This window comes from Cupressus sempervirens, chromosome 4, assembly GCF_028749045.1.
Source record: "Cupressus sempervirens isolate cs-2001-9-10 chromosome 4, ASM2874904v1, whole genome shotgun sequence".
NCBI classification, from domain to species: domain Eukaryota; kingdom Viridiplantae; phylum Streptophyta; class Pinopsida; order Cupressales; family Cupressaceae; genus Cupressus; species Cupressus sempervirens.
In genome coordinates this window covers 553,352,260-553,378,520 of record NC_143121.1, presented here as the reverse complement: position 1 = coordinate 553,378,520, position 26,261 = coordinate 553,352,260, and the positions used below count along the sequence as shown (strand labels likewise).

Sequence of the window (26,261 nt, the reverse complement as noted above, 5' to 3'; positions counted from 1 at the left end):
ATGAAATAGACTACAAGTGGTTCCCTAGAGGATATCCATCACATGCCCAAAATTACTCTACCTCTCCCTTCACCAACTCCCTATCTTAAGATTTTGTAATGTGGATGAGAAATAGACCCCTATGTACTATAATATATTCCTAATGTCATCATGATCCTTATGAATGGATCTTAATATATTAGACATGTATCCCTTAATTCAATATTTATTTATATTTCATTTTTCATTTTTCATATATATTTTTCATTTATATTTCATTTTCATATATTCTAATTTCATTTCATTGTAACTAGAATCATTGATAGACTATTCAATATTCTTCATAGTAACAAATGTGTCAGTAATAAGAAAGACACTAATAATTATCTCTTAATAAAACATATAAAGAAGATATAAACTTACCTCATTAGCATACCTTATTACCATTATGTGTTATATAAACTTCATGGCAACATTTCATATTAATAACTTTTTTTCAAAATAACAATATAAAGCAAATATATAACTTACCTCATGCCTCGTGTAATAGGGTCATGATGTGGAATTTCATAATAATTTACCTCTCATATTCCTCATTAACATCCTTAAAGGAATAGATCAAAGCAAATAGCTTTAATATTAAGTAATGAAATTCAAGTGATGAGTAAATAAATTTAATACTCAATAATGACAAATAATTATCTCATATGCATCAAATCATAAATTGCCTCCATATAGTCTTGCTTATACCATTTGATATATAATATCAAGTTATTAAATAGCATTCTCTAAAAAATAACCTTCTCATAAACTACCATATATATATTTGTATGTGTGGATCATATATTTTATAATAAACTTAAATACTAGTCCATCATAAAACTTAAATAATATATTTCATCATAATGTAAAAGGAGACTTTAAACAATACAAAACATATATTTACCTTAAAGGAATCAGTACCCTAACTCTTACCATTCCTCCTGATATGTGAGTAATATTTTTTATTTTCATATTTAAATATCTATCATATATATTAACATATTAATGATACAAAAACCTTAATAAAATTTTAATGTAATTTAATGTATTAGTATACCTTATGTGTAAATTGGTTGTCTATGATTTAGCAATATAACTATGCACATTACCCTGCAAGCTATCTCTAATTTGCAATTATGATACTTTCACTTTGACGTAGGTTGTACTTGTAACTATCTATGCTTGGGTTTGTTATTTAATTTAGGGTTTCAAATGAGACATTCCTTCTTTTGCTATGCAAAAGTGGCTATGTTTTTTAGTAATCCCTTCTTTGGCTGTGTGTGTGGACTGTAAGAATTTTCCTTCCTATTGCTGCATTTACTTTGTCCACCTAGGATTTAATTTTTACAAAAGTAATCTGTATCATTCATATTCAACTATCAAATTATTTAATTTCATTTCTCCTTAGAAATTAAAAGATTTGTATCAACCAAATTGCATCATGCAGATATCAACGAACAAGTATTACTCAACCATTCCTCTTTAGGGTTGGTAGAAAATTTATTTATTCAGGAGATCGAATCCACTGATTCTAGAATGCTCTCATCGATCACCTTAATTCTTTTGTGCCCTCTATACACCAAACCCATATTCTACAACTACTAATACAATTGTAGGTTTGTTTAATGCAATCTTAGCTTGAAAATTGTTAGAGACTTATTATTATATTTGTTTTGTGCCCATTCTATTCACATTGTGAGTTGAATACAAGCTTCAGAGGATGTAAGTTCAAAATAGACACTTGTTCAGCTAGCCAGACGATATTATTACTTTAGAGTTGAAGGAGACTTCAGTAGTATAGCTCATTATCTGCTTATCTGCAGTGACCTGACTAGAATTCAACTTTAGATACCTCAAAGTCATGTGTAATTATCAAGGCATGATGCACTTAGTCATAGCTTCATTCAAATATATAAATGTAACCTTTACTTATAGTCTATTTTCCATGACAAAATGCTATACATGCACTTAGGAGATCTCTATTAAATATCAATCTTATTAACCTCTATGGTACATATAAGTGTTTGTATCAACCTTTTTGTTTTCTAGAAACCACTTTAGAGCCTTACATTTATTGAATCTACTGAGATATTCCATTCAGGTCTACTTTCATTCTTAAAATTTTAATAGTGATATCACGAGATGGCAGAATCAGAGCTCTGATACCATTTGTAATGAACCCATTTTGGGGGTCATTCATTTTTGTGCGACTTTTTCTTTTATTTATATCCTTTTCCATATTTTCTCTGATTTGTGACTAACATGATTGTAACCTCTTTCAAGCGTGATATTTTTTGTAAGATTGAAACAATGATCTATTATAGATGATCTGTTCATTGTATAACACTAACTATGCACTCTTATGTATCGTTGTGGTCTATCCATGTAAGTGCCTTCCAATTCTCTACAACATCTTTGATTATTTGTCCTTTTCTCTACCTTCTATAGTTATCATTTCAAAACCTTGAGGATATCTAATGTTTCGCATGTCATTCAAACTCTAATGATTTCTATGTTTTCCTTTCTATCTCAGATTCTAAGTATCTTGATAAATACTTTCCTTGTCAAATATGAAGTCAATAACAATCGTTGGATTCTTTCGATATCTTCAATCCAATGCAAATCCTCTAGGCAATTATTAAACTTGTTGAGTATGCTGAGTGCGATATCTCTCCAGGCCAATCTACTTACCAATTGGTGTTACCACCACATCTATGGCCATGCTACATGCTACCTATTACTGACATTGCAGTTGACATTATCTCTTCAATTTAGTTCCTTGTAGCAAGAAGTGTAGTGAACATAGGATCAATGCTAGGAGCTAAAAAATGAGATAGTTAGAACACAATAAAACAATATTGTTATAGCTATTAAAAAAATATTGTTCGAGCAAAACACAACTATAGGATAGAACATGCAATGTACTTGAACCACATAAAGTATCATCCTCTGGGGCATCACCCTTGACCCTCTTCAACATCCTCTGTAAAAACATTTTGTTTAGTGACATAAATAAAGGAGCATACTATAAAAACCATTATTGAACTTTTTGTTCTAACTAAAAACTACCTTAATAGTTATTTTATATTTCTAAACTAGGTACATCAACTCATCCTCCCTCTATTGTATTTTAGGAGTCTGAGTTTGAATTGATGCCAATTTCTTTAACCTTATTGATAAATCATGAAGCACCTTTTGCATTGTAGTCATAGGATTAGCAGTTGATGCAAAATCAATCATGAATTTATCCCGCTCATCGTGCAGTTCCTCGTGGACTAGTTTTTCCTTTCCTTTTTCATGACCGGCACTCATTTGTGAGAACAATATTATTAGTGCTACATTTAAAATTAATTCAAAATAGTAGTAAAAAATAAAACTAATAAAAAATATGAATTGACATATTTATTGTATCTAATTTTTACAACAATTTGTTTTACATATTGGGAAGAAGAAGTCCTCTGAGAACCATCACCACCATGCATATCCTGTGGTTGTTGATCCATACTATAACCCTATACTTCAAAAAAAATCATTAAGACATGTTAAAACACATGTGTTATTATTCTAAGTTGGCAAAAAAAATTAATTGTGTGTTGGATTCATTGATTGGAGTTAATTTTAAATGTGTATAGTATATACCATCTCACCCATGATAGTGACTTTGTTTTTATCTATGTGATTCAAATTATAATTAATAAGAAGTTATTTGCCTCCACATATTGATTTTATCGCACATACAAATACACAATTTCTCTCGCGGGCCTCAAATATTGCAATTGAGTCACTTCTTAGTTGACATAGGTCTTGTACTATTTATAAAACTTGCAATATTCCCTAATTCTTTAGGCCTTCTATCAATATATAGCTACTATTTTACTTTGTTCACTAACTTTTTGTTGTATATAATTTTCCACGAGTGCATACCTACACATAATTTTTTTATATATAACAATTTGCATGCAACTACTCTAATCATAGCAAGGTTTGACATACTCCATCAATTCAACATCCTTGTTGTAAGAGACCTTTATGCCATCCATGGAATATAGGCCCAAACCATGTAATGAGGATGGTTCTATGCAATATATCCTCTCTCCAACACAAAAATTAGTGCATATTAGAGGAAGTTCATTGGAGACCCATTGTTTTTGTAGATGTTTGTACCTAAAGGGAACATCAAAGTTGCCTTCACTCTCATCATCATAAGAACATGACCCCCTTGAGCAAGGAAAATTTTTACATGCTTATTGAAATTCTTTCTAATATTTTGACCTCGAGTCCATCTCCTTGATTTAGACATACTAAATGCCTCACTTTTTTCTTTCATTCCTACATTTTCCTCACTCAAGACAAATTTTACAAATACCTATTCACTAGTACCTACACTCCACAAAATAAGAGATATAGGTAGAAATGAGAGAGATATTTTACAAATGATAAAAGACATTAATCTCTATGTGGTGTATTGACTTTTACCTGATGATCCATGAGATTGTGTGGGATGTTCGTGAAAGGGCTTCGGGTTTCTGCATATGCAAATCAATTTTCTTATGTTTGTTTAAAAATTCATGATACATATACTCAAAATTACATTGAATATTAGCACCACATATGAATTATAAATAGTAAAAGGTTCATGAAAAGTTAATCAAATTAGTCATTGATCTATCAAGGACTAAATATTGAATAGCACATGCATTGATCACATAACTATACATTTCATTCTTATCATTAATAATCAAACCCCCCTTTAATGTTAGCTAATCAAACCCACTCCATCATTTATATTATTCTTCATTCTTTTCATCATCAAGATCATGTTCGTCATTGACATTGTCACCATCACTACCATGGTCATTGTCGTCATCATCCTCATCATCATCATCATCATCATCATCATCATCATCATCATCATCGTGATGAATAGAAAAATTATTTGCGTCATAAGCATCATTTACTAACTCTTGATCATGATCCACTTGTTCCTTATCCTTGGTATCTTCTTCTTCCATCACATTATACTTTATTGACCTTCCTCTTAGACCATGTCTAACAACAAATGACCAACCCAGTTTATGTGGAACCTCTAAGTAAAATATGTGCTCACATTGGCTTTGAAGAACATAGGGCTTTAGGTTTCTACATATCTAAATCAATTGTCTTATGTTAGCTAAAAAATTCATGATACATATACTCAAAATTACATTGAATATTAGCATCACATATGAATCATAAACATTAAAAGGTACATGAAAAGTTAATTAGATTAATGATTGATCTATCAAGAACTCAATATTGAATAGCATAGGAATTGATCACATAACTGTATCTAATTTCATTCATATAATTGATAATCAAACCCCCCTTAAATTTTAGATAATCAAACCCACATAATTGATATTATTTTCATCCATCTCATCATCAATATCATCATCGTTGTTGACATCATCACCACCACTATCATGGTCATCAGCATCATCATCATCATCATCATCATCATCATCATCATCATCATCATCCTCATCATCATCATCATCATGATCAATAGAAGCATCATCACCATGATCAATAGAAGCATCATCATCATGATCAGTAGCAACATTAGGAGCATCATTGACTAACTCTCGATCATGATCCACTTCTTCCTCTTCTTTGGTATCTTCTTCCTCCACATTATACTTTATCAACCTTCCTCTTGGATCATGTCTAAAAAAAAATGACCAACCCAGTTTATGTGGAACCTCTGAGTAAAATACATGCTCACATTGCCTTAGAAGAACATAGGGCTCATCCCCAACTGGCTCAAACAACCTTTTATTAATCATTGGAAATCCATTCTCATGCTCAATAATAGTATCATAATAATTTTAATTGAGTCATAGTATGTACCATTTCACAATGAAGAGAACTAATTTGAAAGAATTAAAGTCATAGTCAAGTATATCAACCAAAACATCATAGTATCGATTTTGAGATTCTTGAGGATGTAATTCAGTTCTAGATGAAATATTGGTCACCTATAAGACTACACTTATCTCAAAATAAAAAGTTCTCTTCGTGTCATCAAAATATTTGACATGAAATTTATAACCATTCATAACATAGTCTTGTGGTGTTTTGACTATAATAATGTCAAACATGTATAAATTATTGCATCACGAGTTCAAAAACATATGGCTCATTAACAAAATTATAAGTACCTGGAGATCTCTTTAACCATATGCTAAATCTCTTTCCTTTTGTGTAAAATTGAGATCTCCATTACAATGAGCTTGTATAATCAACAAAGACACAAATTCCCAATCTATGACCAAAATGTTGACATCGTTCAATCCATACCATCATCCAATCTTTGATTATTTGTAATAAACAAATATATTGCATCCCACTTTTGAGCAACTGTACAAAAGTAAATAGATGACTTATAATAGATTTATTTTAAAGATTAAGAATTAATTAACTACAATAACATCTCATAATTTGTTACCTTTGACTTTCCTAAATCTACCGCTCCCCACCAAGTACTCCCCTTCGGTTTTTTTAATGGAGTTGAGATCCCAAATGCAATCTATTTGGGTCTTTGTTGCAAGATTATGAAGATATTGAGTAACATAAACCATCATCTAGTATACCATGGAACCCTTGGGACATTCTCTTTTTCAAACCAAACCATTAAAAATTTTGAAATGTCTCTCAATCATCCACATTGACCTAGGTTGTATAGGTCCACACAACTCAATCTCCTCAACTTGGTGTATGAGGTAGTGTTTTTGTGCATTGAAAAAAGTTTAAGGTAAACACTTTTGCATTTCACACATTAGTAGATGAATTATTTTCTTCCAGTATTTTATATCTTCTTTATGGATTCTTTATATTTCAACCACCTACAAGGGATTAAAGACACAAAAATATATAAGTATGAGACTTTGTAATATATTACTTGTTTGATGTATTGAACAAATATCACTACTTACCTCATGTGTTTTCCAAGATCATATATCACTTGTTTGATATTATTGTTGAAGTTGTTTGGGAGTGATAGGGGTAGCACATACTACAACAATTGTTAGCTAATCATTTCATTCTTTTCTAACCTAATACAATGAAAATTGAATGCAATTTCACAAATATATTGTAAATACAAAAGACTATGACTTACCTTGATGAAGGTATGCCAATCATGCATTTTCAATCTTCGCCCAAATTCACTTTTCTTTGATGTGAGATTGCTTATATTCACAACAAATCCTGTAGGAAATAGAATTTTTCATATGAATTCTTTTATGGCATTGCTTTGCTACTCTATTAATAAACAAGAAAGAGCACTTGCATTAATCTGGTCTCCATGTTATTTGATTCAATGACATTTTTCATTACATGATTGGAATCATGAATGTTACTACAATTTTTGGCAAGTTTTTCTTTGTCATGCCTTCCATCCAATATTTTTCACAATGTCTTTGTTACATTCTTTCCAATATGCATAGTATCAAAAATATGCACCAATTTTAGTTTCTCATAGTAGGGAAACCTACTAAATTCTCTGAGATAACATTTTAGTCCCTTTAGAAGGTGATCAATGATGCCTTGATGACCTTCACTATTATCAATTACATAATTAGCCAACAAAAAACAATCAAAATATATAATTTCCAAACATAAACCTTTAGGTGGAGGAATACTACCTTGAATTCTATTATATTCCAACTGTCATAAGTGAGGTGTCATTCTTCATGGCTTTGATGTAGTCTCTTCTTTCCCATTGAAAAGATATTTTTCAACACTTCCATACTTATGATTTTTGTGGAGGAAGTGCCTATTCTCATCAAACACCTACTTTCTTGAACTTTTGGAATGATAATATTTCATCTTTGGACAATACATTGGACATGCAAATTTTTCCTTTGTTTGAAGACCTACAAGATAATGATACAATTGGATTAAATATTTTTATTTTTGGAATTAATATTATCACATACAACTAGATTTTAGCATAACATACCATAGAAAAGTGTCAACCCTAGGGCATCATGAATTGTCCACACAAGCATTGCTTTGAATTGAAATTGTTTTTTGTTTGATTTCTCTAGAGATATAATACATAGTGAAACTATTTTATAACACCAACAACTCATCGATAAGAGTTACAACATATACATTCATATCTTTTACTTGCTACTTACCTAGTTGAATGAACAACATCAGATAATTATTGCGGTGATTTCACTCCAAGACTTATGATTACATGTAGATAACAATAAAATAATAATATACCTACAACAATTATTGCCAACATAATGCGCTCCCTCTTTATTGACATCCATGGAGGAAGGTTATTGTTGATAACAAAAACATACCACACTGAGTAAATAGATCTCATCTCTCCAAATGGATTAACACCATCAGTTGCTAGAGAAAGCTTGAGATTTCAAGGTTATTCTTTAAAGTGTGGCCACTTTTCCTCTATGTCTGCAATGTCCCATTTCAGTGCATTTACTGATTTGTCTCTAATTTGTATAAGTTTTATAATATTCCCATTTGATATCCTTTTCAATGTGATGATATTGTGTGTGTGTGTGTGTGTGTGTGTGTGTGTGTGTTAGAGTCATGTCCTTTCATATAAATATTAATTATATTAATTAGGTAATTATGTTATATATTAGTTATATTATATTAGTTATATATTTATATTAATAAGCTTAGTTATATTAATTAATATAAGAAAATATATTATATTAATAATTATATTATAACATATATTATTTAATAATATATCAATTATATATATTATTATAATATTTTATTAATATGGTATTGCTAAATTAAAATATATCTTAATCATCATAATATCATTACATTAGATTATTATTTCATTCATTATATTATAATATGATATTATTATATGATTATAATATAATATATTACTTATAAAATATTATTATTTTAATATCATTATTAATATTACTTTATATATAATAATTATATGCCAAAATGGGAATATCATAGTCCTTCACTCTCAAATTTGCTTGTCCTCAAGCAAAGATTTATTCATATTTAACATTTCTTAGAGATTCAACATACAAATCTTATACTTGGATATAATAACACCTACATGATTTATGCAACACACATATTAATGTATGAAAACAAAAGGTAGACACAAAGTAGACAAATGAATACATGAAGACATGAAGTATACACGATGCAAACAGTTGAAGACACAAAGTATACATGATGCAGATAGTTGAAGACACAAAGTAAACATGGCGTAAAAACACAAAACACACATTATGCGATTCCTTGATTGTGAACATACAACAAAAAAATCATTAGTACACATTTATATGTAAATTTCCCCTTTTGGGATTTCCCTATATTAATCTCCTGACAATGTATTTATAGTCACAATTAGAGACTACATAGAAATTTATAGGGATTTATCAATCAAAAGTATAGCTCATTATAAACTCATCATTTCTTGAGTATGGGAGGAGAAACTATAATAGGGTACCCTATTACTCAATCATGGGCCTCACCACTCTCCCTTATTTTTGTTAACTCTCTCTAATCATCATCTCCAAGATAGTGCCTTTATATAATGTACCCTGGGGTATTCACTCCACCGTAGGCCTTACCTAGTACCCTTGGATGATGTAGCCTAACACCCATCTCACCACAGGCCTTAGCTAGTACCTCTGAATGGTATCACCTAGCCCATTCCACTACATGCCTTATCTTATCTTGGAAGATGATGACCAAAATTATAATTTATTAAGCCTTCAATTCATATTATTAAAGAAATTTTAAGTCAATCAAGATTTATACTTAATTGGTTAATAATAATGTTTGTAACAATCATTTCAATTATCAAATGATATTATTATTTAGAACTATTAGTTATATATGTTTATAAATTTTTTATACAAATACATGCACATCTTATATACATTATAAATAAACATAACATAATCCTTCATTTTAATAATAGAAATTAAATAGCATAATACTTAAAATAGAAAAAATTAACCATACCTTATTTTTACTTTTCATATGCTATGATGAACCTCTTTTAAATTTACCTCATTTGACCCTTGCTTGGTAAGTGATGGGTCCCATCGTACTTGCTTCAAGATCATTATATGATGGTGGAGCCAAGATGATATGGAGGCCTTAATCCACAAAAGTGCCTTCTAAATAATATCTCCTTTAATATTTTCTTGTGCTTTCCTTGTTAGATCACATTCTTATCAATGTTTTGTCTTTGCTCCAATGTTTTTGGACTGATCAAGTCCCTTAAACTATGTTCCAAGTGTTGTTTCCATTAGATTCTATTCCGTCAACCTTGTAATTTCCCCAATTAGGAAATTAGGTTTTAAAAACCCAATTGTGGAATATTTTCTCTTTGATGATCCCTTGTTTATAGTGGACCATTTTTCATAATTTTAATATTGGTCTGCTCTGATAGTCTTCTTTATAAAATATGTCTGAATACCTGCCACTTCATATGCACAGCAATATATTTTCCCACTAACAACTTTGGTGGAGATCCTTATCTCTGACCCTCCCAATCCTCACATGCAATACAATCTTGCAATAATAGGGCCAAAAAAAATTAATCCGTAAATATCTCCCTCTTAGGTCAATAATAATTTCTCTTTTATTTTGATAAATGGTTTTATTCCTCATGCCAAAATTTGATGTATGTTGTTATTAATGATTTGAAGTCTTCAATATATCCTTCAAAGTCAAATAACATCTTAAATCCTTCAATGCCTTGTATAGTCTAGGCCCACAAATCAATTTTAAATAATATTCCCAACAGTAAAGGATGACTGTTAAAGTTTACAATTTGATATATCAAATCCAAACAATAGACTAGCCCATGACTTTATCTTTCCAAGGTAGGTTCTATGCTCTTGCCTCCAAGTCTCATGGTACCATTTTGGAGGGTTTCTCCTCAACTATAGAATGTTGTATGTCCTAAAAAAAACTCATTATTGCAAAATCAGACTGATCAAAGATGGTGAATTTCTACTAACAACTTTACATCTGTACAGATCAAGATCCGTAGCCAATAGACCAATAAGTGATATCACTCGATAGCACTGGCCCATAGAATTTTAGGGGATGGATAACCCAACCCAAAAAGGGCCTGAAAAGGCCTTGCAAACTCCATTCTCCCCCTCCCCCTCTAAATTCACATGTAATAATGATGATACATGTATACTAAGATTAGGTAAGTCTCAATGTGTACCAAAGCTATGTTTCAGTTACATACATTTGAAAATATTTATCCACTGCTTGCACCCACCCTTCAACTTTTTTGTTGAATCCTTTTTACTTTTTACTTGTATATTACTGATGGATTTATATTTCTAACATGTGAGAGAATCCATTGTTGCATATTAAGTTGCAATAGTATGAGGTGGTGCACGTTAGAATTATTCACGAGTTACCAAGATTCTGATATTCAACACTTGGGCATTGGTATAGAACTTTATTATTTGAGATCTTCCCTATTATACTTGTATGTGAGATGGTCTCTGCTAATTGACATCTATCCAAAACCATTGCATTATGGAGATTGAAGCATGCAATGTTATATTGAGCAAAGCATCTCCACCATAAAGATTTAGAAAACCAGAAAGCAAAATTTTATACATTGCTGTCCAAAGAGTAGAATCACGTTTTTGTGTTTTAACCTCAGATTTGGAGCTATTTTTGAGCAGCAAATGATGTTTTCCATATCTAAATTTTTCCTCAAACCATTTCTCATAATTGGATAGCAAGTTTTCATCTTTTTTATGCATTTTTCTGAAGCCGATAGCCCCCAAAACGCCTAGCATCTCCAAAAATGACCCAATTTTTAATAATTGTGAATGTAGTTTTAGCATTTCAAGTCACAAGAATGAGAATACATGATTATGTTCTCATATCAATTGTAATGAATCCTCTTCACTTATTAATTCCTTCGGTGAATAGTGCAAATAATATCTAATATACAATGTACAAGTAAGAAAATAGGAGTGATTCAATCTCCTTCCAGAGGGACTTTCTTCATATATTCTTTAAATATATGCATTTTCTCCATCTTGATAATATTAAGGATGTGCACACCATGAAATTTCTATCAAGTTATTTGTTGGCCAACATATTTGCTACACAGATGATAACATTAAATCCAAATCTTATGAAGTTTCCCAAAGAATCGGTCTATGCAAATGGTTCTCAAATATTATTCACTCCTGAATGTCATTCTTCAAACAATTTAAAGCATAATAATAACTTTTGCCAATGATGGACAAATGATAATACAACTTCTCATTATCATATGAAGGCTTTAATATTCTGAAAATTTTTCCAAAACCTCATAGCCTAATATAAAATTATTTCTTTGTTTTACCCTGTAATTTCTAATTTTTGCACAAACCTCATAGTATGGCAAGATCAAATGTTCTGATACCACTTGTAATGTCCAGATTAAGGACATTTATTGATTTGTCTCTAATTTGTATAAGTTTTATAATATTTCCATCTGATATCATTTTCAATGCGATGATGATGATGATGATGTGTGTGTGTCTATTCATATAGTCGTGTCCTTTCATATTAATATTAATTATATGAATTAGGTAATTATATATTAATTATATTATATTAGATATATATTTATATGAATAAGCTTAGTTATATTAATTAATATTATAATGTCATGCCCAAAATATAGGGCAAAAACACACAACACTTTTTTTTTAAATATATTTTTTTTAAAGTTAATAATTAAAATTCACTAAGTTCGATATGTTTGTTTCACAGTTAAAGTATAGGTTCGCTACTTTTCATCTTAAGTTTATAATCATGAGAAGGAATAAATCATTAAATTTGAACTCTCTCGTTATTAAATTGATATCGATAATAGTTTCATTATTACATTACTTATACAACATTATATTCAAAATTATTGAATAACAATTTAAAATAATATGGGTCTAATTAAATTAAAATATTAAATCAAAGAACTAATTAAGATAAATGCCATGTCTAACATACACATAAATATACTTTATATTTGATTAAATGATAAAACAAAACAAATCAACATTATCTTATTAGTCTAACATAAAACTAGTTTTAAACATAGCAAACTTATTGGTTAAAAACTTTATTCAATTTAAATCTAAATTTAAACAATTGCAAACAAACTACTCGGTTAGTGCTATCTTAATAAAATGAGATAATAACTAACACAAAATATACTTGAAACTTTTAATATACTAATTAAATTTGCTACTTAATTAAAAACTAATTTCTAGATTAATCTAAAATTTAACATTTCAAATTTAAACTACACTATCTTTTAAACTAAGCTAACTGTACTACTAAATTCTTAACATCCTAACCCTAATAACAAAATTTAATAATCATTCCATAAATTAATTAATTTAAAACATATTAAAATAAATATAATTAAAACAAGACAACAAAAGAACCCTTTTTTAATAACCACTTAATAATACTTAAGTACACTAATGCTAACACTAAACTGAATTAAACTAACATAAAATTAAACTAAACTAACCTTAAATTCGCAGCTAACTTAAAACCTATCCCCACCCCCGCCCTCACTCTCCTAAGGCTAGCGCCCAACAAGGGAACGTAGACAAAGGATATCCCAAAAAGGTGGTGGTAATGCATAGTGAAACAAGGATTAATACCCTCTTAAACCACGCACTACCCAAGGGTTACCACCAATATGGGTGCGTTGTTCTAGAGTCAATGGGTGATGTCCAAGCCTACCATAGTACAAGCTTTGCTCCCCCCCCCTCTACAAAAGTGAACAGTCAAACAAAATTTCCCTTTTTCATGCCAAATCACATGGTCTCCAAAGGCTGCAAAAATCCATGTAGAGTACAAGGGTGATGTCACCCAATAAGTGCATCCTGACTATGGTTACAAATAATTCAAACCCCCCCATAAAGAAGAGCTAGAGCCTGAGTAAGAAAAAGTTATAATTAAAGTCTCCTCTTCAATTACTAAGTGCTAGATTCATGACAAGGAATGAGGGTAAAGGGGTTTTAGGTGGGGACTTAGGACAAGGGGGAGGGTAATAAAAGGTAAAAATTTATTAGGTATGGTTTAGGATATTTAGAAAAGAATTAATAAGTATTTTCTTTTTGTATTATTATTTTTAAAAATTAAGTTTAAGTTAAAGAATTATCAAAGAATATTCTCTGTTATCACTTGAGGACAATTAATATGTTTGCCCATACAAAATCCAGAGAGTTTTTACTCTTTGGAGGCAATTTTCTTTTTTCTTAGTGTTAGAATTGCTAATGATAGAATTTGCCAAGGGGAATATTTTTTTTTTTAATTAATCTAATAGGACTTATTTTTTATTAGATAAACAAGTTTTATAAGGAGCCTGAAACTCGAAAGTTAGTACATAAGAAGGTTGATAATAAGCATTAAGCCCAGCCAAAGGAAAGAGTTCTGAGAAAAGACTAGGAAAATGAAGCAAGCAAAGCCACGGCCTAAAGCCAGAACAAAAAGCCAAAAGATAGTGATAAACAAAAGAACAGGCAAGAGTTATTACTCATTCTTTCACTCCAGATCATGCATCACCTGAGTAGCCTCAAAGGCTAGTTGATTCTCCTCCGTTTCCATCTGTTGTGCCCTTTGATTCCTTTGGTCCTGAGTAGGAATGGAGTTGTCCTTTGTAGGGTCGTCCTACGTTCTAGCCTCATCCCTATCATTTCCATCCTCATCATCGTGCATTTCTCTGTCTTTGATCCAGACCATGAGAGAGATGATGTTGTTGTTGATGGAGCTTAACAAGGAAAACATTTGATTCACAAGGTTGTGATTGTAGTTTTCTAGGTTGTGTATCCTTCGTTCCACCAAACTAAGCCTGTCAGCCAAATCCATCCTCCTGTTGGCATCCATTCCTTTCCTTGTTGCCTCAATATGTTTCACCTGATCTTTAACCTCCTCAAGCTCATGGAAAAGCCATTTGATTGATCTAAAATTATCAATCATGTTGTTGCGAGCATTATTTAAATGGTTCATCCCTGTCTCCTTGGCTCTGTTCGAAATAGCCACAATCGTCAGATCAATTAATTCTTCCAGTCGCTGCTCTTCTTGATTATCCATGAAGATTTGGGGATTCATGGCCTCCCTAAAGATTCCCATTTTGGTGGTCTTGATGTTGAAGTTGATCAAAACTTTCCTCTTGTCATTGGTCTACACTTCCCCTTTCACATACCCAACTTTCTCCTCTTTCTGCTTCTCAGGGTGGAGATGGACAGGAGAAAGGGGCAGCACAGACGTTTCCTCAAATTGAGAGCAAACATCCTCCAGAATCTCCCTCTTGCCCTTCTTCCTTCTACTTTCCTCCTTTGTTTCCTCCTGTGTCTCCTTAACCACCTCCTCAGACTCCAGATCCTCCTCATCGTCACTACCTCCCTCATCAACCTTCTCAACTTGCTTCTACTCGAGATCCCTAGGGCTTTTTCTACTTGGGGTTATGGGGGAGGGGGATTTTTTAGCATGGTAAGTCACTGCTTTCCCTGAAGAAGAGATCTCGCCTTTCTCAGAACCGAGGCTCTGAATATCATCTGAATCAGAGGAGTAACTAGAACTTCCAAACTCCACAATCTCTATCTAAGGGGGGGCATTTCTAATAGTCTAAGCTTTGAAGTTCTCTTGGATAAATAGCATCAGCCCCTCATGCAGAGCCAGGTTAGCAATGGGCTTCTTTTTGAAGCTATCCATCACCTTATTCATAGAGTTTAACAGATAAAAAGGGAAAGAAATTTTGGCTTTCTTCCAAAAAAGATTTAAAATAAAAAAGTGGTGGGTTCAGGCTCTATCAGACCTTGGGTCCAAAGTGATGTACTCGATAAAAGCTTTAAGAACATACCTCCATCGCTTCTTCATGGAGTCAGGGACATAGTAAGTGTCAATTTTTTTCAACGCCTTCAATTCCTTCTCACTCTCCACAAAGTCCCTAACCACATTGGCCAAGAGCTTCTTATCCCTAAAGAATTTGAAACCCTCAATAGGGATCTCGGTGATAGCCACAATCACCTCCTCTGTTATTCAAAAGTTGATGCCATTCACCTTAACCCTACCATCCTTCCAGGACCCCACCATACTGTTGGTCACCTCCTGATCAAAACTATGCACCTTCATGAAATACTTGGTTACCCCACCCTCTTCAAGCTTTTCCCATACTTGCAGCCTACTTCTCCATTTCTCAAAATCCCCCATCGGCTCCTTTCTGCATCTCTCGCCCACCATCTCTATGCACTACACACCCACTTTACTCATGTGCTCTTCACTCTGAGACTAGAATGGACCACCAAGAGTAAGCAAAGAGTAGAGAAAAATAACTCTGTTTTTGCCCCTGAAACAATTGTAATAAACAACCCACAAAGTGTGGCAATTAATCAATAAAGGATATCTACATTTACAAATTCCCAGGCTTCTATTATGAAAAGTACCCTTATATCTTAACCCTTTCATATTCATAATTACAACTTGATATCCTCCATACTTCCTTGGATTTTATCCAAGTTGATCAGACACTTGACGTCTACCAGCAAACAAGTTCTAGGAAGCCAAGTCATTTTTTGGTCTGTGTCGACCCCTATATTAGCCAACCTATTGGCAATCGGGTTTGCTTCCCAAAAAGTATGGGTAATGTGGAATTTATTGAATTTGGCAAGGGTCTCTCTAGTCTCATTAATGAGATTTGCAATCATCCAAGATGGATACTAATTGCCATTGATGCACTTAATAATGTTATTCGAGTCCCCTTCAAGCCATATATTGGTGACCCCAATTTGAAAAGCCAGTTTAACAACATTGCATGCTGCGTTGGCTTCCACAAAATGATTTTTTTGGAAACCCAACGAGAGGGTGAAAGCCGCAATACTATCTCCATTTTCTTTTCTAACCACACCTCCACTACCCGAGGATCCAGGGTTGCCATTGGAAGCTCCATCGAAGTTGGCTTTGTGCCAGCCTTCAAGGGGGAGGAGCCACTTGGCTTCCTGTCTTTTCCTCATTTTATCTTTTATCTTCTCCTTTTTCCTACCTCCTATCTCAAAAGCTCCCCCCTTCCTCATGAAAAAATTTTCCTTTATGTTACTAAAGATCTTCCTTCCAACAACTAAAGTCAGCTCCTCCCTATCTCTGAAAATCTAATTATTTCTCTCCTTCCATATGCTCCAACAAAAATGGGGCAAGAGCCAGGAGCTAATTTCCTACAAGGCAAACCCATTGAGCATACCTTGCCATTGGTAGAAAAAGTCTAGAAGGTTGGAAGGAATGCACTAGTTGTGGCTAAGGTCTTGGGTGAGGAAGTCCCAGAATGTCCTGGAGTAAGAGCAAAGAACGAACAAATGATTACCTATCTCTAACTCTTCTTTGCATAAAACACATCTGTTGGGCATGATATGACCTCTTTTAATGAGATTTTCCTGGGTGATATTTTTTTCCTAAAGTGCCAACCAAAAAAACATGTTGACTTTTGGCATTAGGCCCGGGAGCCAGGCTCTCGACAAAGGGGGGGACACTTTTGTACTCCATAAAGTAGAGTACCCAGAGGCAACCAAATAGAGCCCATTGGAATTATCCCTCCAAACCAGTTCATCCTTGTTGATGCTGAGGGATAAGGAATTAAGCATGATCATAATTGGTTTAAGGTCCTTTGAGATAACAAAAAGGTCCTTCCATCCCTATTCAGTCCTGTAATTGCTGACTTTGTGCCCAAAAAGGTTGATGCAATCATTAGCCCAAACACCATAGCTAGGGTTATTAATGAGGGGGCCCTGAGAAAGCCAGTAGTCCAACCAGAATAGAATGTTCCCCCTATTTCCCAACTTCTAGGAGACCTTAGAATTAGTCAAATCCTTGGCTTTAAGAAGCCATTCCAAACAACTAAGCCTCTAGGGATATCCTCACTAAAAAGAGTGAACTGAAAAGAGGGCCTTTTTATATACTTGTTCACCATAGTGTCTCTCCATTCCCCTGTGCTACTAAAGATGCACCAGATTTTCTTTGCTAGGAGGGCCTTGTTGATATGAGTGAGCTTCCTAATTCCCAGACCACCATTCTTTTTAGGGAGACAAACTTTGTCCCAAGCAACAAGGGGGTAACTTTTATTCCTTTCAGTTCCTGTCCATAAAAAATCCCTTTGGATTTTCTCCATCCTCTCGGCATATTTCTCGAGTATGGTGAAAAGGCTCAGGGCATAAATTGGCAAGTTTTGAAGGATGGATTTAACTAGTTGACATTTTTCAGCTTGGCTGAGAATGGCTCCTTTCCAGCCAGCCAGCTTCTTACCGAACCTATCCAAGATGTTGTTCTGGAAGGAATCAGAGGGGGATGTGCCCAAGGGGAGACCAAGGTAGGTAGAAGGAAGCTTCCCCACCTGACATCCCAAGATTCTAGAGATTCTTTGTTGTCTTCCCTCTAGAGTGTTGATAAAGAAAATAGAGCTTTTGTCCCAATTGATAAGCTGCCCTGACCCTCTGGAATAGGTGTCCAAAGTGTCTTTCAAAGCCTTGGCCTCCCTGATTGAGGCCTCTCCTCCCATAATGGTGTCATCAAAAAATTATTGATGCGTGAAGGGGGTGCATTTGGAAGAAGGTTTAAAGCCTTTGATCCTCCCTTCTTCTTTTTTCTTCTCCATGAGTCTGCCAATACATTCTGCCAAGATGATGAAGAGAATCAGTGATAGAGGATCCCCCTGACGAAGGCCTCTAGTAGGTTTGAAGAAATCAGAGGGGGATCCATTCACTAAAACAACTAGAGAGGGGGTGGTGACCAGCTGGGAGATTAGCTTGCAAGATTTGACATCAAATCCAAAAGCCTTCAACACCAACTCCAAAAAAGACCAATCCACCTGATCGTAAGCTTTAGACATGTCAAGTTTGAGTAACATCCCTTCTCTCTTACCACCTTCCATAGAGTGAATCACTTCATGCACCATGATAATCGAATCTAAAATCTGTCTACCCAGGACAAAACTAGATTATTGTTGAGAGATAATCAAGGGGAGAAGCTTAAGTAGCCTCAAAGTGAGCACCTTCGAGATGATCTTATAAAATGAGTTGCATAAGCTGATGGGTCTGAACTTATCCAGAGTGTTAGCACCTGGCACTTTGGGAATAAGAACTAAGAATGTGGAATTGATTTCCTTCAGAATACGTCTGGCTCCAAAGAACTCCTTAACCACCTTAACAACATCCTTCATAATGACAGGCCAGTACATTTGGAAAAAGAAGGTAGGAAAACCATCAGGTCTAGGTGATTTATCCACCAGAAGAGAAAAAAGAGCTTCTCTCACTTCAAAATTAGAAGGAATGGCCCAAAGTAGATTATTATGGTGTGGTTGGAGGATCTGAGGGACACAAGAGACAATGTCGTCCTAGTCCACCTTAGAGAGAAAAGGATCCCAAGAAAGAAGGGAGGAGAAGAAAGAGATAGCTTCAAGTGAAATATCTTCTTCCTTAGTTAGCACACCTTGATCTTTCTTCAGGCCAGAAATCCTATTGTTAGATCTATGTTTAAGAGTGGATAAATGGAAGAACTTTGTGTTCTGGTCTCCTTCCTTGAGCCAATTGATTCTAGATCTTTGCCTCCAGAACTTTTCCTCTTTACTAATGATGTCATGTAAATCATACATGATGGATAGGTCTTCTTCTCTACTTGAGGTGTCATACCCATTTTCTTGAATGGAGGCTTGGATGGATGTGAGATTAGTAGAGAGATCCTCTTTCATAGAGAATAAATGACCAAAATCTGACTTATTCCAAGCTTTTACCATCCTTTTAACATTACTGAGTTTTCTAGCTACCCTAAACATAGCAGTGCCTTCAACATCTATGCTCCACCAGCCCTTAATTCTCTCTAGAAGGTTAGGGTGGGAGGTCCACATTTTCTCAAAATGGAAGGGAGGAGGTTTATAAGGGTCAAAAGGAACAATTGAGAGGGAGATGGGGGAGTGGTCGGACCCAATTCTAGGAAAAAGAGCTAATTTGCAAGAAGAGGACTGCAGCCATTCAGGAGAAATGAGGGCTCTATCCAGTCTAACCTAAATACACTCCTTGCCTAAGCGTTTATTGGACCAAGTCACCACCCATAAGGTCCAGATCCAGAAAAGCCAAATCATTGATGAAGTTAGAAAGATCATGCTTGCTATCCCAGTCCTTAGGCAGACCACCCTTCTTCTCCTTATCCAGAAGAGGGGTATTGAAATCTCGCATAATGGTGCCTTTTTTCAAGTTACTATTCTGTACTAGCCCTTTTTCTTTGGACCAGTAGGATTTTCTTTCTCTCTTGTTGTTGGGGGCATAAATGTTGAGCAAGAACCAAAATTCATTGGAATGGATATTGTACACTTTACAAAAAAGAATGTTACCTGCATTGGAAACCAATTCCACCTTGAAAATTTTTGACTTGTATAAAGTTAGCAGGCCCCGAGAGGCTCCATCAAAGTCTGAAGCCTCACTGCTCATCATGTTACTGAACTCTATGTTTCTCAAAGAATCCTTTTTCATTTTTGTTTCTTGGATCATCAAAATATCTAGTCTTTGGTTCTTAATCAAATTCCTAATGATTTCCTATTTATGGGCACCATTTAGGCCCCTAATGTTCCATGAGATGATCTTCATTTTTTACTCTTGGAAAAGTCCTTCAGGGTGCTTTGGCACCCATTTGCCAAACACCTTCTGGTCTCCTCTTCTCTTGACTCCCTTTTTGATTTCCTACCTACTTTGGTTGTAGAGCCCACATCTAGTTTGCAACTACTCCTGGTCACCACTGGAGAAGCCTTGGACGGATGTCTAATTTGATTCCTCCTAGGTATCTCTCCCTTCTTTTCGAACTTCAAGGATCTAGAAGCCTTATTAGCATTCCTTGGGGTGCTGTGAAGATCAACCCTTTGGTTCTGATCTTTCACCAAGTCCTCCTTATTTCCTATTTGGGTCGCTGCTTCTCTAGTGGAGACCAAGTTTTCCTCTATGTCCTGGAAGACGATAATTTCCTTATTGTCTCTTTCCTTGATCTCTTTCGTGGAGACCAGAACCGGTTGTTCCTCATTGGGGAAAAGGTCCAAACTAGCCTCTTGAATACCTTTCTACAGGACATCCTTACCTTCCTCTTCTCTAGGCTTGAGGGACCTTTCCTTGACCTATTCATCCCCTAACAGCTGGGGTTTAGTTAAAGGTAGAGAGGAACTGGGTCCTGACTTGAGTAACTCTCCTTCTTTACTTTTTGTTCCCTGAAGCTCTTGGTTTGTCCTCTTAGGGGCTTCTACTGCATTTTGGGTCTCCGTAGTTAGGTCCTTCTAGCCTTGTGTAGTGGTCTTCTTTTTCCAAAATTTCTTCATCCTCAGTTGAGAAGAAGAAGGGGGATTCTTCTTTCTAGTCATCTTAGATTTCGAGCACTAAAATGCCTTGTGACTAGTTTTTAGACAGTGAAAACACCCAAAAGGAACACTTTCAAAGTCTAGCTGCTAGATATGAGTGCCAAGTTTGGACTAAAAAAAAACCACTTCAGGCATATCCTCCCCTTCCCTCACTCCAATGCAGATCCTCGCATAAGTTAGCCTACTCTTCGAAGCAGTGATTGGGTTGATGGAGAGAAGCTCTCTGAAAGATCTGGCCACTCCCTTAAAGACATCCTCAGTCCAAAACTCCAATGGTAGCTCCAAGTTTGACCCATACTGGAGCTTGTTGGAGGAATGATTCGTTTAAGTCCAATTGGGACAACCATCTTTGAAGCATGAGGGTGGTCCTTCCAAAGCTCCAGGGACTTTCACACAGAATGTTAGCCATGTCCTCTTAACAGGTGAACTCAAAAGAAAGAAAACCCTTAGCCATTGCTGTGACATTGACCTGACCTTTCAAGCTCCATTTTTTCATAGTGTAGGCTTGGACCACATCAATATTTGGTCTTGGGCCAATAAAATTTTTGACAAGCATTGAGGACATTGAGGTAATTCTATGATCAACAATCTCGTGTAGAATAGCAATCGTGCAAGATCCCTTTTCCAGTCTTAACACAACCTTAACCGGAGGGAAAGAGGATTTTCTAATAGGACTTGTTACAACCTAGTTAAAACAAGAATTTGAATGATCCATTTTAACAACAATGCAAGATTGGTTTTAGTTTTTAATAATCACAAAAATGAAACTACGTTCATAACATAATTTTCGTCTCAACATATATGAAAATTGAATTTTTCATAATTGAACATCATCATTCTATCTTATCTTGATAGTCATTCCTATAACTAAAAGGAAATTATGAAAACCTCAAAAGAATGATATCACTCAAAACACTATTTTATTGACAACCTGATTCAAAGGCTCCACCATGAAATAACTAGGAAGAAAACCCAACATCGTTGCCATTACAAAAAAGGTTTTAAATACAATTTACAAAAGATTTCAATCCCAAAATTTCAACAATCAAATTAAATTTCCTTCATGGCCCTTAACAAGGGACCCATTTCATTTTCTATAATACATCACTGAGGTCATGGAGGGAACAAAAACTGACCAAGTGACAAACAACCATAATAAGGAACAAAATCAGACATTCATTTCCATACTAGGTTTTCACAACAGGATTCAACATTGAAAAAATACTAGGGAGAAGGTGGATTTTTCCAATAGGAGATGTTAGACACAACACCAAAATAGGTGCCCAATCAGGGCTCTAAATCAATAACTTTTATTCTTCCATTCTTACATGCCAAAAATCATATGTGGTTTGTGTTGATAGGTAGGGACCCATAACACTCTACCCTCTCTCCCTCTTCTCGTCCTGAGAGGAGACTCTACATTGTTGCAGTCCAACTGAATACCTTTCCCAAAATTGGCCACTTCTGCCCTATCCAAGGGTGAGTAATACCAAAACACCCATACAAGAAAAGTTCAAAATTCAAGCAAAACATGAAGGAAAAGCATTCAAGAAAAACATGTTTTCAATCCTTCCCAAGCATACTCAACATACATACAAACATACCAATGAAAAACACAATAACATAAGCATGAACCAAGCATGAAACAACATGAGTAACATGAACAACATGAACAAAGGAGATGAAGAACTCCTAACTTCACAAAGAGGTTATGGTAGAATGAACAAATTGAGATGAGCTTTTCCTTCCTTGCCTTCAATCTTCTAAGACTTCTCTCTAAAAGTAGAGATTGGGTAACAACCAAAACTACTCAAAAAAAACCTCTAAATAAGATCCAAACTCAACCACCTAAAAAGGACAATAACTTCCTCCACTTGCCTAAAGATCTAGAGGTTTCTAACTCAACCAAGCCTAAGGTTAACCTCTAAGTGGAGTTGAGGTTATTCAACCCATGGTAACAACTTTCAATTTTCGCACTAAGGCAAAAATAGACTTTTTGAGTGACCATAAAAGTCAACAAAAGGGGCTTAGGGGGTGGGAAATGCCCCCAACCCATACCCATACCCCTGGAGTATTAAGATTTCATGATTTTTAAGCCTTAGGGATTAATTTGGGACCAAACAAATGATAGGAGTTTTTAGGACTATCTAACAACTCCAAAATGTAGATTAAGCACTAATCCAAATTAGAGGTAATTAAACTCGATTAAAAAATGGATTAGTGAAAAGGTCACTATCTTAGTCTGACTTAGGTCTATAGGTTACATAGCTAACCCTAACTAGCATGCTGGAATGCATATACAATTCACAAGTGTCAAGTGACACTATAAGAACATGATCATGAAACATTAACATTTACTAAATTACAGAAAGATACATTCATACATCTCACAATACAATTAAGATACGAATGACAAGGTTTCCATGAAAGGCACATAGGGATCAAATCTATTCCTTCCTCAAGTTTTTCAACTAAAATATCTTGCACACTCATTGCACACATCAATAGCTCTAGAAAATCACATGCATATATGTATATATGTATTAAGGAAATCACATAGATTAAAACATACATCATTCAATTAATCAAGGTTTCTCTCATTCTACTCATATTCTCAATTGTTAAAATTTCATAATCAAACTGTTAATTTTGCATTCACTTACTTCATCAATATATATATGTTCATAAATCATTAAATGATGAAATCAAATATCTGGAAGTAAAACATCACACAACATGAAATAACATAACATAATATGTTCAATGTATCTGATAGTGTCTCGATGTATCAAGTCATAAGTATCAAAATAATAAGGTATCAACTATGCTACGAAGGGTCAGGGTGAGGCCTCACATCCTCCCCCACTAGGCATGAACTTCCTCCTGGAGTTCATCAAAAAGATAAGGGTACTGAAATCACATCCATGTTGCATCCTCCCATGAAACTGTGACCTCATCGTAACAATCCCACTAGACCCTAACCTGATCCAACTCTTGACCTTGAGCAGCTAGGGTCTGTCGGGTAATAATATAGATAGGCTCTAGTGCTAGCTACCTATTTGACTCCACCTATAGCCTCGATAACTATAGCCTAATGCTCGGCTTGACGGTTATCAACCACTGCAAAAACTCTATGGGACCTACCCATGTCTCCAACTGTCAGCTCTGAAAAAGCCCCTCGCTAACCACTGGATGACTATCGATGTGGACATTCTCTAGCTATATGACCCATGCCACCACAAGTGTAGAATGGTCCTCGAGTATAAGATCGTGCATCCTCTGATCCAGACTGTTGTGGGCCTCTTGATCTGCTAGACCCACTGTTTCCACCCCTGGAAGACTGTTGAGTCTTCTCTAACTATGGTTGTGGGGCATGTACTTTCTAATCCTATAGTGATTGCCACTACTTGGGCTTGGAGCCCTGATAACCCTGTGAGGGATCCTGCTATTGAGACTGTTGGCCCTTAGAGGACCCTGGTGCATAGTTTTGATTCCCTTTCCAAGGGGGTTTCTGCTGGGTGGAGTTTTGATTCTAAGACCAATCCTATGACTCCTGTCTACCCTGAGCATCCTCCCCAACTAATGCTATCTCCACCACCTATCTTAAGGTGGTAGGGAAGGCCATATGAACTAGACCCTGTAGTGAAAAATTTAGGCCTGTGATGAAATGATGCACTCGCAGTTTCTCATCCTTCATGTATTCAACATAAGGAAGGAGCTCAAGAAACTTGCTCTCATACTGAGCTACTGTAAGACCCCTCTAATATAGAGAATGACACTCCTTTATCTACTTCTGTCTGAAGTGCTCTGACAAGTACCTTTCTTAGAATCTCTCCAAGAATGACTCCCATGTGAGGGTATCTATCCTCACTCCTCCTATAGTCTCCTCCTAATGCCACCAATTGGAAGCATCTCCTCTTACCTGATGGACTGCTAGACATGCCTTTAGATTATTCCCATAAGGACATAATCCAAAGCACCATTGTAGGCTCTGTAACTAGGCCTCTGCTACTATCCCCTTAGTGGAACCAATAAATAATGGTGGTCTGAGCCATATCAACTCCTTGATATCATCTACTATATTCCTAGGAGGTCTATCAAGTGGGGGTCCTCTCTAGTGTATTGACTCACCCTCGTGCTCACCATGTCCTTCTAATTGCCTCAATGGGGGACTCCTAGTCCTCTCTCTACCCCCGAGCCCACCTCCTCTAGGTCCCTCTACTTCCACTATGGGAATCTATTGTCCTGGCTAAACTACAGGTAGTACCCTCTATTGAACTACACCAATCAATGTCTAAAGGGCATCTAAAATGTCTTGGTTTGAGTTTAGTAGTGGTGGAGGTGGTCCATCCTCCTATCCTGCTCTACAACCTCTCGCCCTACACCCTCTACCTTGTTAGTTGCTTCGAGTAATAGGAGGCATCCTACAAAATTTAAAGTTTAATTTTTAAGTTTCAGAAGCATAATGGTTTTAGGTTCCTAGTGTTGAAACACAGGCTCTGATACCAAAATGTCATGCCCAAAATATAGGACAAAAACACACAACAATTTTTTTTTTTAATATTTTTTTAAAGTTAATAATTAAAATTCACTAAGTTCGATATGTTTGTTTCACAGTTAAAGTATAGGTTCACTACTTTTCATCTTAAGTTTATAATCATGAGAAGGAATAAATCGTTAAATTTGAAATCTCTCGTTATTAAATTGATATCGACAATAGTTTCATTATTACATTACTTATACAACATTATATTCAAAATTATTGAATAACAATTTAAAATAATACGGGTCTAATTAAATTAAA

At 34.8% G+C, this 26,261-nt stretch overlaps 1 pseudogene; it reads right to left on the bottom strand.

The window, feature by feature from the left end:
• LOC149562381 (putative serine/threonine-protein kinase At1g54610 pseudogene) overlaps positions 1-20,549 on the bottom strand; it is a 113,438-nt pseudogene extending 92,889 nt beyond the window's left edge.
• Between the last annotated feature and the right edge of the window lie 5,712 nt (positions 20,550-26,261).